The 13,937-nt window shown below is 46.4% G+C and overlaps 1 protein-coding gene and 1 long non-coding RNA gene across 8 annotated transcripts in view; one reads left to right on the top strand and one right to left on the bottom strand.

Moving 5' to 3' along the window:
• The window catches only part of Tuba1c (tubulin, alpha 1C), a 441,616-nt gene that overhangs the window by 39,318 nt on the left and 388,361 nt on the right, over positions 1-13,937 (bottom strand). The gene's annotated exons all lie outside the window — the stretch shown is intronic.
• LOC120093830 (uncharacterized) lies at positions 4,523-13,122 on the top strand. Of its 3 annotated transcripts, XR_010053087.1 has the most exons (3): positions 4,523-6,513; positions 6,709-6,852; positions 7,644-13,122. It is a non-coding gene; the product is annotated as an uncharacterized LOC120093830 (long non-coding RNA). The 3 variants fall into 3 exon arrangements; XR_005487585.2 differs by having other exon boundaries at positions 4,523-6,852; positions 11,681-13,122; XR_005487584.2 differs by having other exon boundaries at positions 4,523-6,852.

Below are 13,937 nucleotides of genomic sequence, written 5' to 3'. Positions count from 1 at the left end.
TAATCTGTTTTCTACCCAGAAAGCTGGGGATGTATGTGGTTAGTAGTCAGAGTGACCTCTGCTCCACCTGTGTGACTGAGACCACACCAGATCCTCCCAGACCCTTCAGATGACTCTGTAGTCCATCTATAGAACCCATCTTCCCGGAAGAGGCGACATGTACTTTTAAACAAGTTTTGATGTAATTGTTCTTTAGCTTTTATTGTACACACAGGACTGTGTTACACTGGGAAACTTTTCCCCAAGTTGTACTCTACTTAAATGTGCCTGAAATAAACTGCCCGGTGGGTGTCATACTCTTTGAAGTTTGAACCAAGCAGACTTTCTTCTCGGCTCATGGAGACACTCTGTTGGGCTTGTGTGCGCAGAGATCCCCCCACTGCTGTCCATCTTATAGGGCAATCCAGACAACAGAAGCTTGAAACGGAGGGCTACTTTGCATCCACAGCCAGAAAAAGCAAAGGATACAAACTGCTAAACTCCTGACTAAGCCAACTCAGTCAGTCAACAGGTTCTCCAGGGCAGGAGTGAGGATTAAAAAGAAGAAAGGCGGGGCTGGGGATTTAGCTCAGTGGTAGAGCCCTTACCTAGGAAGCACAAGGCCCTGGGTTCGGTCCCCAGCTCCGGAAAAAAAGAACCAAAAAAAAAAAAAAGAAGAAGAAGAAGAAGAAGAAGAAGAAAGGCAATTAGACAACACTGTAGCATGATCCCAGCCAGTTCGGAGGCTGAGGTGGGTTTAATTTTCTCCAGTCTGCTTTTATATCATTCTGGGCACATATGAAGAATATGGTCAGTCCTTAAGACATAAACAAAGGGCTGGGGAGATGGATCAGCGGTTAAGAGCACCGACTGCTCTTCCAGAGGTCCTGAGTTCAATTCCCAGCAACCACATGGTGGCTTACAACCATCTGTAATGGGATCCGATCCCCTCTTCTGGTGTGTCTGAAGACAGCGACAGTGTACTTATATAATAAATAAATCTAAAAAAAAAAAAAGAATGTGTTTTGTCAAACCCTCAGAAAGTAAGTTTGGGCTTTTGTTCATTTCTCTTAGTTTTCTGTCTAAGACAGGGTCACACTCTCTGGACAAGGCTGGCCTTGAATTCACTATGTAGCTAAGGATGGCCTTGAACTCTTTTACCTTCTCAGTGGCAGGATTACACCTATGTGCCATCATACCTGGCTTGGGTGATGCTGGGGCTCAAACCCAGGCCTTCCCACACGTTAGGCAAGGACTCTATCAACTGAGCCATGCCCCAGCCCACCCACTAGACTCCTTACAAGTCGCCTTCTCTGACCTGAGCAGCATTTTGAACCCTCCTCCCTTTCATTAGGGATTTGCATATGCCATACTAGCTATGGTTTCTGTAAACAGGCAGGCCTTGAACTTGAGAACTTGCTATTTCCAACTGTAACAGGGCGGCAGATCTTAGCCGAGTTGACTCCATGCCTTTCAGGCTGTAGAACTCAGTGTGTAGACAGCCCCACCTGCCAAAACTAAAACAATGACGTAATCCATCCAAGTCCATAGCTCCGGGAAACTCTCTAAATGTACTAACCTTGCTTTTGGCTTCTTGTAGCTCTGCTTCTGGCTAACTGTTCTTTACTGAAGTATGTCAATCCAGAACACGGATTTTGTGCTTAAAAGCTCACCTGAGAAAGGTTTGGTGCTACAGTGGGATCTGAACACCCAAGGTTGCTAGCTAATAAAGACTTTCTATTGGGGGGTTGGGGATTTAGCTTAGTGGTAGAGCGCTTGCCTAGGAAGCACAAGGCCCTGGGTTCGGTCCCCAGCTCCAAAAAAAAAAAAAGAAAAGAAAAAAAAAAAAAGACTTTCTATTGGCTTAAATCCCCAAGCGGTCTTCTCTGGTGGATACCCCATAATACTGCCTTAAGATCCCTAGCCTCCCTAGTAGTTGTGATTAGAAGCTTATCCCACCAGGCCTGGCTTTTGCCAGCTCCATTCTGGAAGACAACCACAGAAAATCGGTTTTCGTCTCTAAACTCTCACGGTTTATTTCCAATGGGATGGCTTTTGGCTTTGTTCTGCTTAGGCCTGTATTTCTCCAAAACTTGATGCTTTTGAATCCTCCCTCTCCTCACAGAGGCTGAAATGGTGCCTCCGTTTTTACTCCACAACACAGCAAAGCCTTCTTCCTCAAACCTTTCCTGTAATCAAGAAACCACGCCTGGGGCTGAGGAGTTGGCTCAGCAGTTAAGAGCACTGAAGGCTCTTCTAGGAGACCTGGGTTTGATTCCCAGCATCTACATGGCGGCTCACAACTGTCTGTAACTCCAGTTCTAGGGAACCTGACACATGAGTAAATAAAATATTTTTTTTTTGGTTCTTTTTTTCGGAGCTGGGGACCGAACCCAGGGCCTTGCGCTTCCTAGGTAAGCGCTCTACCACTGAGCCAAATCCCCAACCCCAAAATAAATAAAATATTTTTAAGGGGCCATTCCAGCTGGAGCTAAAGCTCAGGGATATGGTGCTTGCTGAACGTGTAAGGCACCTCTAGGTCTGAGGCCCCACTCCACAAAGCAAAAACAAAGGGCACAAGGGTAAAGAAAGGAAAAGCACCTTACATTTTTTCAGTTATCTATATTATCATTCCAGGAAGTATACCATGCCCTCGAGTCCGGAACATTCTCTATTTATAGCCATATTTATTTAATAATTGTATTTCTTTCCATATGTAGAAACCTTCCCGTGAGTTAGAGCATATATATATATATATATATATATATATATATATATATATATATATATACACACACACACACACACACACACACACACACACACACACATATACACACACAGTACACTGTGGCTGTCTTCAGACACACCAGAAGAGGGCATCAGATCCCTTTACAGATGGTTGTGAGCCACCATGTGGTTCCTGGGATTTGAACTCAGGTCCTCTGGAAGAGCAGCCAGTGCTCTTAACCACTGAGCCATCCCTCCAACCCCCTTTTAGAATTTCTTGCTATCATCTGAGACAGAGCCGGTTTTCTGAGGCTCCCTGACTCTCGGGATAATCTTTCCCCATTTCAGTTTTCCTAGTTGCCTCTCTACCTGCTCCCTCCTTTTTTTCTGAAGACACAAACCCAGACATCTTCACAGCCACTACGCATTTACTGTTCCCTACATGATTAGCAAACTAGAAACTCGATATAGGGGAACATCCGTGCGTAATTTATGGTTAGACAAGTTGCTCCAGTGCTCAGCAAGCTGAGGCTATGCTACCCCAAGTTTGAGGCTAGCCTGAGCTAGACAGAAAGATTGCTTTAAAAGTCCAGCAAACCAACAAAGCCCCTCTCTCATTCTCCGACAGCCATCCATCCAGACCTCGCTAGAGGAGGCTCATTTCCCACTGTCTTCTCGGTGGCTGCCATATCTTCTCCAGGCGCCCCTGCAGAGTGTTAGTGCTGCTAGCAGACGATCGGACAGCTTCACCCTCCATAGCCTAGTTACTGAAGAAGCAGAGGAAGCCTTCAGAACACATTGACTGAGTGTGGAAGTCACCTGACATGGACCTGAGGACTTTGTAACCAGTGGGGCCCCTGCAGGCTGCACTGTTATTTCATGCCAGGATAAGCACTAAAAGCTCATTCCAGAATATAAAAACTTAGTCTTGTTCAAGGTGACTCTGGCGCTCCTGTGGTCAGCGCTATGTTTTGTTAATGTGCTCCCATTACCAGGGCTTCTGCAGTGGAACCCCAATTTCCCAGGCGGGTGGGCCAGTTTTAATCTGATCTACATTTCTGCTTTTAGCCGGTTTCCCCAGGTGGCTTCTGAATGTGTTGCAACAAAATTGCAAGGATGTTGAATGAAGTATTTCAAATCAACAATGTTTACGGGAAAGCCTCGGAATAAATGGGTTTGCAAATGGGTTTAGACTCTTGTGTGGCAAGGGCCTGCCTCTCCGAAATAGAAAAATCGTCAAGTAAATCAGATCCTACTGGAGTTTGAGAAACGGAGGCAGGGCTTAATGATTGTGTTCCAAACCCCACATCCAGCCTACATCTGACCACCTTCCAGCTGCCAGCTTTCCTTCAACAAAATCAGTCCATTCAGGAGGACAAGAGAACGGTGACTTCTGTCCCTGGTCCCTGTGTGCAGCGCTGGAAAACAAGCTTTTAGTTTTCAGCCAGTGCTCAACATGAAGGCACATAATTAAGTGAATTCTGCCTCTGGCCATACTGTATGTGGCCCGGATTTCCTGTGAGCGTCAATCCCAATCCATTTTTCTAGCAAAGGGCCGGTTTCATAGGGGTTGTTTTTGTTTTGTATTTTGAAGACAGCGTTTATCTGTGTAGCCTTAGCTGTCCTAGAACTCACTTTTAGACCAGGCTAGCCTCAAACTCCGAAGTACTAGAATTAAAAGCATGCGCTACAACTTCCCGGATAAATTTATTATTGTTGTTGTTGTTGTTGTTATTGTTATTATTATTAATTTGTTTTTGGATGAGCAGACAGCGTGTAAATGTTACCTTGGAGCTATTTCCTGGGCAAAAAAGCAAGGTTTTCACTGATAACCGCGACGCCTTACAAGTTCGACCTGCAAGTTCTTTCGGCATATCAGTGTCCAGCAGATGGCGCCACAGCTGAATTTTCTCCAGTTCTTGTGTACGCCATGCTTGCAGAAGACTGGGGAAAAAAAAAAACCCAAGAGTTAAAAGAGATATCTTCCTTTTCATCATATAAAGCCTCCTTTGTCGTGTCAGAGGCCCTTTTTATAAGAATTGGTGGAATTAAAGTTGAGGTCTTTAAAAAAGTCGACTAAAACAAAAAAAATGCAGGTTTTTTTTTAAGGAATATTAAAAAAAATTTAAGGAATATTTGTTCATTAGGCTTCCCACTTTTGTAAAAAGAAAAGAGGATTTATTTATTATCTTCATGTACACGTACCACATGTAGCTGTGTGAGTTTATGTGCACCACCTGCATAGAGGTTTGAAGTCACCCGATCTCTTAGAACTGGAGTAACAGGCAGTTGTGAGCAGCGAGAATGTGGGGGCTATGGAGCCGGACCTCGTCCTCTCCGAGATCAGTACGCGCTCTTTACTACCGAGCCGTCGCTCCAGTCCTAAGTATTTGAGTGGGAACACGTGTGCAGGGCAAAGCACCACTGATTGCGGTGTCGTGGTTTCCAAGTGTGTTCCAGGATTACTCTCAGTGAGCAGGACCTGAACTGCAAGCGCTTTTCTCCACTGAGCCCTTTGGCCTGCCCACGTTTTCAAACAGTAGAAATTGCCACGGGAGCTCGATGGCGTTGAGGATACAGCGCAGCGATCGAATTCTGGGCTATGATCAATGCACGGCGTGTAAATGTATGAAACGTTAAAAGCAAGAAAAAAAATGTTACTTAAAAATGAGCCATGGAGGTCCAAAAACCTAAGCAATCGCCCAGGGTGACTTCCAAGGCGTGGCGGCGGTGAGCTCATCCGCTGCGACGGAAATGGCCACGGAGGAAGCCGGGCGGTGGCCGCAGCGCCGGGACAGCGCCGCCTGCTGGTCAAAGGCGACAGAGAGCTGGGCCCGCAGGGCGTGGACCCTGCACATTCCAGAGAGCTCACAAGGACTTTAGGAGCCAGGGACATAGCTTGAGCCGTCCCTCTGCCGGGACGAGAAGGTTCGATGCCTGCTATAGTCAGGGAAGACAATCTCCCTGAGGGTTTTTTAGCGGTTTTAATGGTTCCTAAAGCTAAAAGGGGTGAATTTGATTTGTATAACGTTGTCACTTTAGACCACTCTAGTGGAGAATGGAAAACAGAACCTAATAGGGGTGCACTTTTATTTTATCCTGTCTCAAAGGGACTTGCCAATTATTAAAGAGGCTATAAGGCAGGCTTTAAATATGAGCAGGGGGTTGCGTTTTAAAGGTAGATGCGCTAGTCATTTCTGCCTGATAATTTTATTCTAGGAAGATTGCAGTGAGGTTTCTGGAGTCCCGCCTCCTCTCCCCACTTCCGTTTTCTCTCCCCTCATTTGGCAAGAGCCTCTGCACCCATCTCCTTAGAACACGTCGTCGTCATCCACTGGAAGAGAGGATTGTGGTACCACCTTTTCCTCCTATGGCTGAAGCCGGCAGAAAGATGACGGATCGCTATCTGCTCTTCAGCCTGCCTGGTTGCCGGGAAGCCAGCAGGATGATGCTAAGGCAGCTCTTACTGTGCTGCCTCTCATTAGGCAGCAGGTGCTGTCTCATGGACAACCCTGCGTTCTCATTATTCAGTGATTAGGTCTTCCTTAGTCCCTTCCACTCACAGCGATTGCTTAAGAATCTTTCGTAACTTTGTCTGACTTCTTGTTAAGAGAATGAAGACCCACAGATGGGCGATTTCATAGCACACTTGCCCCTGAAATTATGCAGATGGCTGTCAGAGATCTATCAGAGATCCCGGAAGGCCCTCGTGGCCACACTTCCGACCTAAACTCCGAACCCCTCTGATGGGACTCTGGGAGGGACAGGCATTGTCTTCATCCTGTATCCATGCGGTAGCAAACGGTCTGTGGTCACAAAGGAGCCCTGGCTAGCTCAGCGGGGAACAAAACAGAACCAGTAGGAGGTTCTAGAGGTGGGAGGGAAACAGAGAAACTGGGCAATAACAATAATCAAAATGCACCATGTATATATTTAGATGATTTTTGTTTATTTGAGAGAGGTCTTATCAAGTAACACTGGATGGCATTTAATCCATAGAGCTTTATCCTCCTGCCTCTGGAGATGAAAGGCATGTATCTCCACGCCCAGTGTATGAAAGTTCACTGCAGGAGATGTAAAAGGAATGCTATTTCCTGGGTCCCTGTTTGACCTGAAGACTGAGATTCTCGGCGCAGCCCATCGGTAAGCATTAACTATAGGCTCTTGTTCACAACAGCAGTGCCAGAAAAACCTGAATTAGGAGCTCAATAGCAAGAGAAAGAAAGCTGGGTTAGTAGGTCCCATAGGTGCCTGGGCTCCAAGCCCTCACAATCCGGATCCAACCAGATGAGCACTAGGGGTTCTTTGTTTTGAGCACAAAGGGGGGTATTTAGTAAGTTTTAGTGAATCAGGCAGATCCTGGAAGATGTTTGAGATTTGTTTATCTGCAGAGAGGGAGGAGGAGAATGCCTCCCAGTACTGTACGTAAGTGTCCTTCAGCCAGAAGATATGCAAGCAGAGAAGCAGAAAAAGTTAATACAATGCAGGCTTACATCTCCCTCGGTCAAGGACTATAGAGCCAAAGGCACGGCTGAAGCCTCCCGTGGAGACACTCCGCAGAGAAAGGCAGGTCTCACAAAGCCAAGCACTTCTGAGGAGGAAAGGGGAATGGGCTTTTTGTTATAGAGAATGCTCTCTCTCTCTCTTCCTCCCCCTCCCGGCTTCTCACCTGTTCCTCCCCCTCTTCCACCAGCTGCTTCCCTCTCTTAGGAGGAGGTGGCAAAATAAATTCCTCGCCCCTACTATCTGAGCCTTGAATCTTCCGGAGCCCAGAACTGTGAAAAGCAAGGTCCAGCTATATTTAGAATTCTAACCTGCTGAGTTTTGCTTTTCTCCTTCAGTTATTGCACTCTAAGTCAGCAACACTCCCATCTTTTAAAATTTTTGATCTGAGCTTCCAAGCAAAATCTCATAAGTGAGTCCTTTCTCCTCAGAATGAAATAAAACACAAAGACCACCCTCAGGAAGAGGCAACTCGGTCCAGATCCTAAACTGAAGCTGAATCGGGAAAGAGTCGCCAGAGCCCTCCCTCTCTTCGGCCATCCCACCCTTTGCCGTTTTTTCATTTGCAAACTCAGTGTGCAGAGCCTGAGGTAACCTCGGAGGAAAAAACTGTTACACTGGGAAGAAGTCTGCAGTGCGGACTGGGTGTGGCACTGAAACACCGGTCATTTTCTCTTTCAAAACAAACGATCTTTGCCTCCCCCCCCCCCCCCAGCTAAGGACTGAACCCAGGGCCTTCTCTACCACTGAGCTAAATCCCCAACCCCTCTTTGCATTTTTTTAAATTGTATTTACTGCTATTGTTTGTGTAAGAGGTGGGTGTTAGAGCAAAGAGCTGGTGAAATATCTGACCTAGGCCCACATTCGGACAAAGCACCCCAAACCAACATGATTCCATGTGGAAAGGCTTAAAGAGAGAAGAAGAGTAGAAAAGGGGAGAAGCAAGGAGGCCGGCCATGGGCACGTGGAGGGAAGAGGGGAGGGGAGGATGGAGAGAGAAGGGATGAAGGGGAAGAGGGCAAGAGGAGTGGCCAAGTAGCCCCTTATATAGAGTCAGGCATACCTGGCTGTTGCCAGGCAACTGGGGCGGAGCATACCTGGCTGTTGCCAGGTAGCTGTGGGGATGGAGCTTAGACAGAATGCTAACACAGAGGCTCAATCTTTCAGTTAGGTGGAGTCTGTCTTTTAGCCAAGGGGCCATCACTAGGCCTCCTTAGACCATGATAAAGAGACTCACATCGTAATTTAACAGTTCTTTAATGAGACACTATATTTTCTTCCCAGAATCCACCCCTAGTGCAGCAGCTTGCAGGGCTGTGGAACCACAGCCAGGTACTATTCTGAATTATTCAGAAAAACGTAACTTCTCCTGCTCTTCTCTTTTCTAAGCACGTTTTGCTTCACACTGCCCCCCACACCCCCCCTGCGTTTCCCTCCTTTCTCTAAAGTCTCCAGAGCACCACGTGGCTCCTTGTTCCCCATGTCCGACCTGACACAAACGACATGGGCTTTTTATTGTTATTAGTTTCCTTTCGGCCCACCCTGGAGCTGCTGAAACTTATAACTGGTCCGCCTTGGTTTGTTGTTGATGTTGTTTTTTAACTCTAAAAAGAATCCATTCTCAGATCGTAAGTTCTTGTATCACTGCAGGGCTGTGGTGATGTGTTGATAAAAAGATAAAGAGAGGGGGATATGTTCTATGGAGGTGTGGTGAGGTGTTGGGGAAGGGTTTCTGCTAACCTGCGGGCTCATGCTGAGTCATCCCTTGCCCTGAGAGACCAGCCACACGACCCGTATAGTATAGAAGAGAATTCATTCAGGGCACGGGGAGGGGGGTTGAAAGGGTAGTAGGGGCAGAGAAAGAGAGAGAGAGAGAGAAAAGTAGTAGAAGCCGGCTATGAGCATGTAGGAGTTCGGGGGTGGGGAAGGGAATGGGGAGAGAAGGGACAAAGGGGAGAAAGAGGGTAAGAGAGCAAGAGGGGGCAAGCGGCCCCTTTTATAGTGACAGGCATAACTGCTGTAACCAGATAACTGGGGCAGAGCCTAGACAGAAAGCTAACATGTGTAAGGCATGTAGATGTGAGGCCCGTTTTTTTTTTCTGCTAACCTGTAACATGGGGAGGAGAGAAGTCTCTCTGTTTTGGCCAAACTATTATTAAATGTACTTTCTTTTACCAGTTTCTTTGGAATATAGAGGGACTGAGGCAATGGTTTATCAACCTATGCACCTTATAACAGTGGTGTTGCTAGTGTCCAACTGCTTAACTCAACAACTATACACTGTTCGGTTTCAGACCCCAAGACAAGGCACTGAGCTGCATATTTTACATACCAAAGTAGACCAGCCCTCCAGGTTCTCCCAGCATTCCTCAGTCCCTACCTGGCATACCCTGCCCCCAACCCTAAACTTTCCAGCCCAGGGGTTGGGCTGCCCTTCCCCAAGGACTCTTCCCTATATAGTCCAAACATTTTGTGCTCTCTCTCTTTCTCTCTTTCCTTCTCCCTCTCCCCCTTCTCTCCCCTTGGCAACTCCCCTGGCTTTAGTGCTTGGGGCCAGCGAGTTCCCCCTAATAAACCTGCCTTCAGTATAACCTAATCTGGCTTGAACTGGCTCAGTTCACAAGCAGCAGAGAATTAACTTATCACACACCATCAGAGAAATTTGTCTGCTAAGAAATCTCTTCAGTGTCAGGAGGCAGAGACAATGACTCTCTGTGGGTTTAGGAACAGCCAGGGCTACACAAAGAAATCCTTTCTGGGGGGCCCAGGCTAGAAAGGAGAAGGAAGAAGAGAAATCTCTTTCAGTGTAAAAAGGGGGCTTTTTTTAGCACACTGTTTTCACATAATTAGTTGGTTTTCTTATAAAAGTAATCTAACCTGGGCATGGTGGGGCACACTTAGCACTCTGGTCGCCAAAGCAGTAGGGTGTCATGTTCAAGGCCACCCTGGTTACAAGGTAAAAACCCTGTCAAAGAAACAATAGAAAAAAAAAAAGGTAGAGCTTTTGCAGTGCATGCTACAGACTTCAACCCCTAATACCCCAAGTCAATAAATAACACACAAAACCAAAAGAATATTTTAACATTGTCCCTTTAAAAGAAAGCCATTCCGAATTGTTTCTCTCTGAGCTAAGCCTGGAATTAAGGCAAAGGGGCTTGGCTCAGGCCTCGGGCTCTGTCACATTCCCCGGAACACTTGGCCCATCTGCTGCCTGACTCAGACCAAAATTCACATGTGGCTCCAGCTCTTGACAGCTGAAGTCGTCTTTTTTTGTTGAATTGGAATTTCAGTTTGGGGCTGGCTGGGATGAGTTCACACACACACACACACACACACACACACACACACACACACACACCCTAAAAACAGGTTCTGTGGGTTAGAGAAATCTCTCTGAGCTGAGAGGGATAGGCAGACTTTTTTTTTTTTTTTTTCCGGAGCTGGGGACCGAACCCAGGGCCTTGCGCTTGCTAGGCAAGCACTCTACCACTGAGCTAAATCCCCAACCCCAGGCAGACATTTTTAAAACGACTCAGGTTTATTACTTGGACTTCCCCCACACCCCCCAAATCAGGCTCCTTTCCTACGTATGCCGGCTCATTGCTCCTGTGAGTTTTAGTTCCTACCAAGTTTCATCTGCCTGCTAGATATCCGCTTGCGCTGTGCCCACAACAATGGAATATTTGCGTGCTCCAGTGCTTCTGAGAGAGCTAAGCAGCAGGAGACAAGCTGCCTGCAGCTGCTCCAGCCCTCCTCTCAGCCCTCCTCCCAGAGACTCTCCGGAGGCTCCCCTTTCGGATTCGAGCCCCAGCTAGAACAATAAGCCGATGTCACAGGCTTATCTTTACCTTCTCAGTTAAAGAAAAAGGTTGATAAAAAATTTTCATAATCTGAAAAAAATTATTAAAAGTCACAGGTGGTGACATGCAGAGGGTATCCGGGGAATTCATCCAGGGAATTAATCAGGTGTGCTGCACTAGTCCGGTGTGATGGCGTAAGCTTGTAACCCCAGCACTCAGGAGGCAGAAGTAGGAAATTCAAGAGTTCAAAGACAGGATACCCTCCCCCGCGCGGCACCCCACCCCAACTCCTTGAGGTCATCTCAAAAAGAAATAAAACAACTAAGAAAAGCATTAGACAGTGAATGTCGGCTAATCCCACGTTTATACCACACTGTCAGCATAGTACAATACCCCATACATCATTTATGCCCAAAATATACTAAGTGCTTTCCATTCACAGATTATCTCATTTAGAAACGCAGGCCGCGACACGAGTGCTGCTGTGAGGATTTTAGGACGGGGCACTTGGAACAAATCAGACATTACGATTACCCTATTTTATATGTAACAGACGTCACACAAGAAACACCACAAGCTCCTCAACAGTGGTCCCAGCTGCCGTTCTCCAGGGCCTCTAATTTAGTTTTGTGGTTGCTGTTGTTTCTGTTTGGTTTGGTTTTGGACAGGGTCTCCCGGTATCGGACAGGCTGGCTTCTTCACTCTACCAAGGATTTGGATCACAGGTGGGCATCATCATTTCTGTCCTCCAGGAGCTTCAAGGCTGCCGACCACACCCATAGCGCCATTCATGAGCCCTTCTTTGAGCCTCAGTTAAGTGCTTCCTCTGAAAGACCAGCCCCGCCCCCCTGAGAAGTGAAAGCACTCAGTACACCAGGTTTGCCATCGATCCCTATGCTACCTCACTTCGTCTTTACAACATTGTCATCGTGAGTCGGTCACTACTACCTCAAGTGAAACGAATAAAAGACCAGAGAGTGTGGGTTAACTACCCGGAGGCAGGGGGCTGACGATAATGGCGAGAACAAAGCGCGCCTGCGCTGGGACTCTCTTTGAGCTCACAGTGCAGATACCGGCCGCCTGCTACTTCCCTTTCCTCTGTGTTGTTAGTAACACTCCAGTCAGCCATAACGCGGATGCCTGTTTTCAACACGCCCCGTGAATACAAACCCAGTTAGATGTTGTTGACTTGTGCCATGAAGTCATTTCAAGAGTGAAAACAAGCGAAAGCGGTTCTGAAGCTGGCCGCACAACAGCTGGGAGGAAGAGGCGGAAACATTTAAAAGGAGCTCGGTAGGGCACGGGTAGGAAAAGGGCTCTTCAAACAGAAAATACAGCATGGCGCCGTTTCTGTTTTTAAAAGTCACACAGAACAATGACACACTTATACACATACATCCATGATGACCGAAGGAGAAATGTGGGGAATCTTGGTTCTCTGGGCGGGGGCCGGGCTCGCGGTGAGAGAGTAGTGATATTTTGCAAGGTTTATTAACGTAATGGGTGTGTGAGAGGAAGGGGACAAAGGACTGGGTGGGGCGGGCAAAGACGCTGTCAGAAAATAGATCAGAATAAAAAAAATCTAATAAACATTTTTTGAAAAGAAAATAGAAGATTAACCACGAGCTGTAATGGGAGTGGCGTGAACACACCAGGCTAAAGCCACCGTCTGTGTCCATAGAGACAGATAGATGTTGGCTCGGCTTAACGTCTCATCGTGAATTCAATGGTTTTTAATATTTAATGTTTCTTAAGTCAATCGGAAAGGTTCTCAAGTGTGGCTCTTGGAACGGGACCAGCCCGGACTGGGGGAGGCCTGACTCTGTTCCTTTGTGTTGTTGAACTAATTTCCTTATCTACTGAGTTGAGAGAATAGAAAGAAACAGGTTCCTGAAAGTGCTGTGAGGATTAAATGGACAATCGCTCAGGCCACTGGAACTTGTGGGTCCCCGCCTGGCTGCTCTCTCTTGCCCCACCCCAGTCCTTCACCCTCACCTGATTTTTAATTTTATCTTTGTAAGATACCCAAATGTCCACCCTGAGAACATTTGTTCATGACTAAATGCCCACACGATGCCAAGTTAAATGAATAAAGCATTGGAATCTGATATAATAGCTTGACAGACAGTCTTCACTGATTTGAAACTTTACATTGTACAAATGTATCTTTTTAAGCAACAATAATCTGGTTCATCTATTAATTTTTAAGAAATATATTTAACCGAATGAAAAAAAATACATCTCTCTTCCCTGTGAAATCCGTTTTTCGATATGTTAGATCAATCACCCAGATCGGAGAGGCCGTTTAAAATACAAATCAAAAACGTAAATAGGGGGTTGGGGATTTAGCTCAGTGGAAGAGCGCTTGCCTAGCAAGCACAAGGCCCTGAGTTCGGTCCCCAGCTCCGGAAAAAAAAAAAAAAATGAAGAAGAAGAAGAAAAAAAAAAAAAAAAACGTAAATAGTTTGGCAGCTTACAGTGTGTAAGGGTTACATCTGCACCTTAATCTTACAGGGTTATTTATGACCCTAATAAAACTTCAGACGCTTGTGAAATTTCAGCAATGAAATCATAAGCCTTGTATTAAGAGGATTTCAAAGATAGAGAAATGCTAATGTCTTTGCCCCCCCCACCCCAGCTGGGGACCGAACCCAGGGCCTTGTGCTTACTAGGCAATCGCTCTTCCACTGAGCTAAATCCCCAACCCCGAGAAATGCTAATGTCATTGGTATAACTTAACACACACAAAAAAAGAAATAAGAGGGGTTGGGGATTTGGCTCTGTGGTAGAGCGCTTACCTAGGAAGCGCAAGGTCCTGGGTTCAGTCCCCAGCCCCGGAAAAAAAAAAAAAAAAAAAAAGAAAAAAAAATAAGAAATAAGAACCTGGGGTTGGGGATTTAGCTCAGTGGTAGAGCGCTTGTCTAG

Source organism: Rattus norvegicus, chromosome 7 (genome assembly GCF_036323735.1).
Source record: "Rattus norvegicus strain BN/NHsdMcwi chromosome 7, GRCr8, whole genome shotgun sequence".
NCBI lineage: Eukaryota > Metazoa > Chordata > Mammalia > Rodentia > Muridae > Rattus > Rattus norvegicus.
This window is presented reverse-complemented; position numbering and strand designations above follow the sequence as displayed.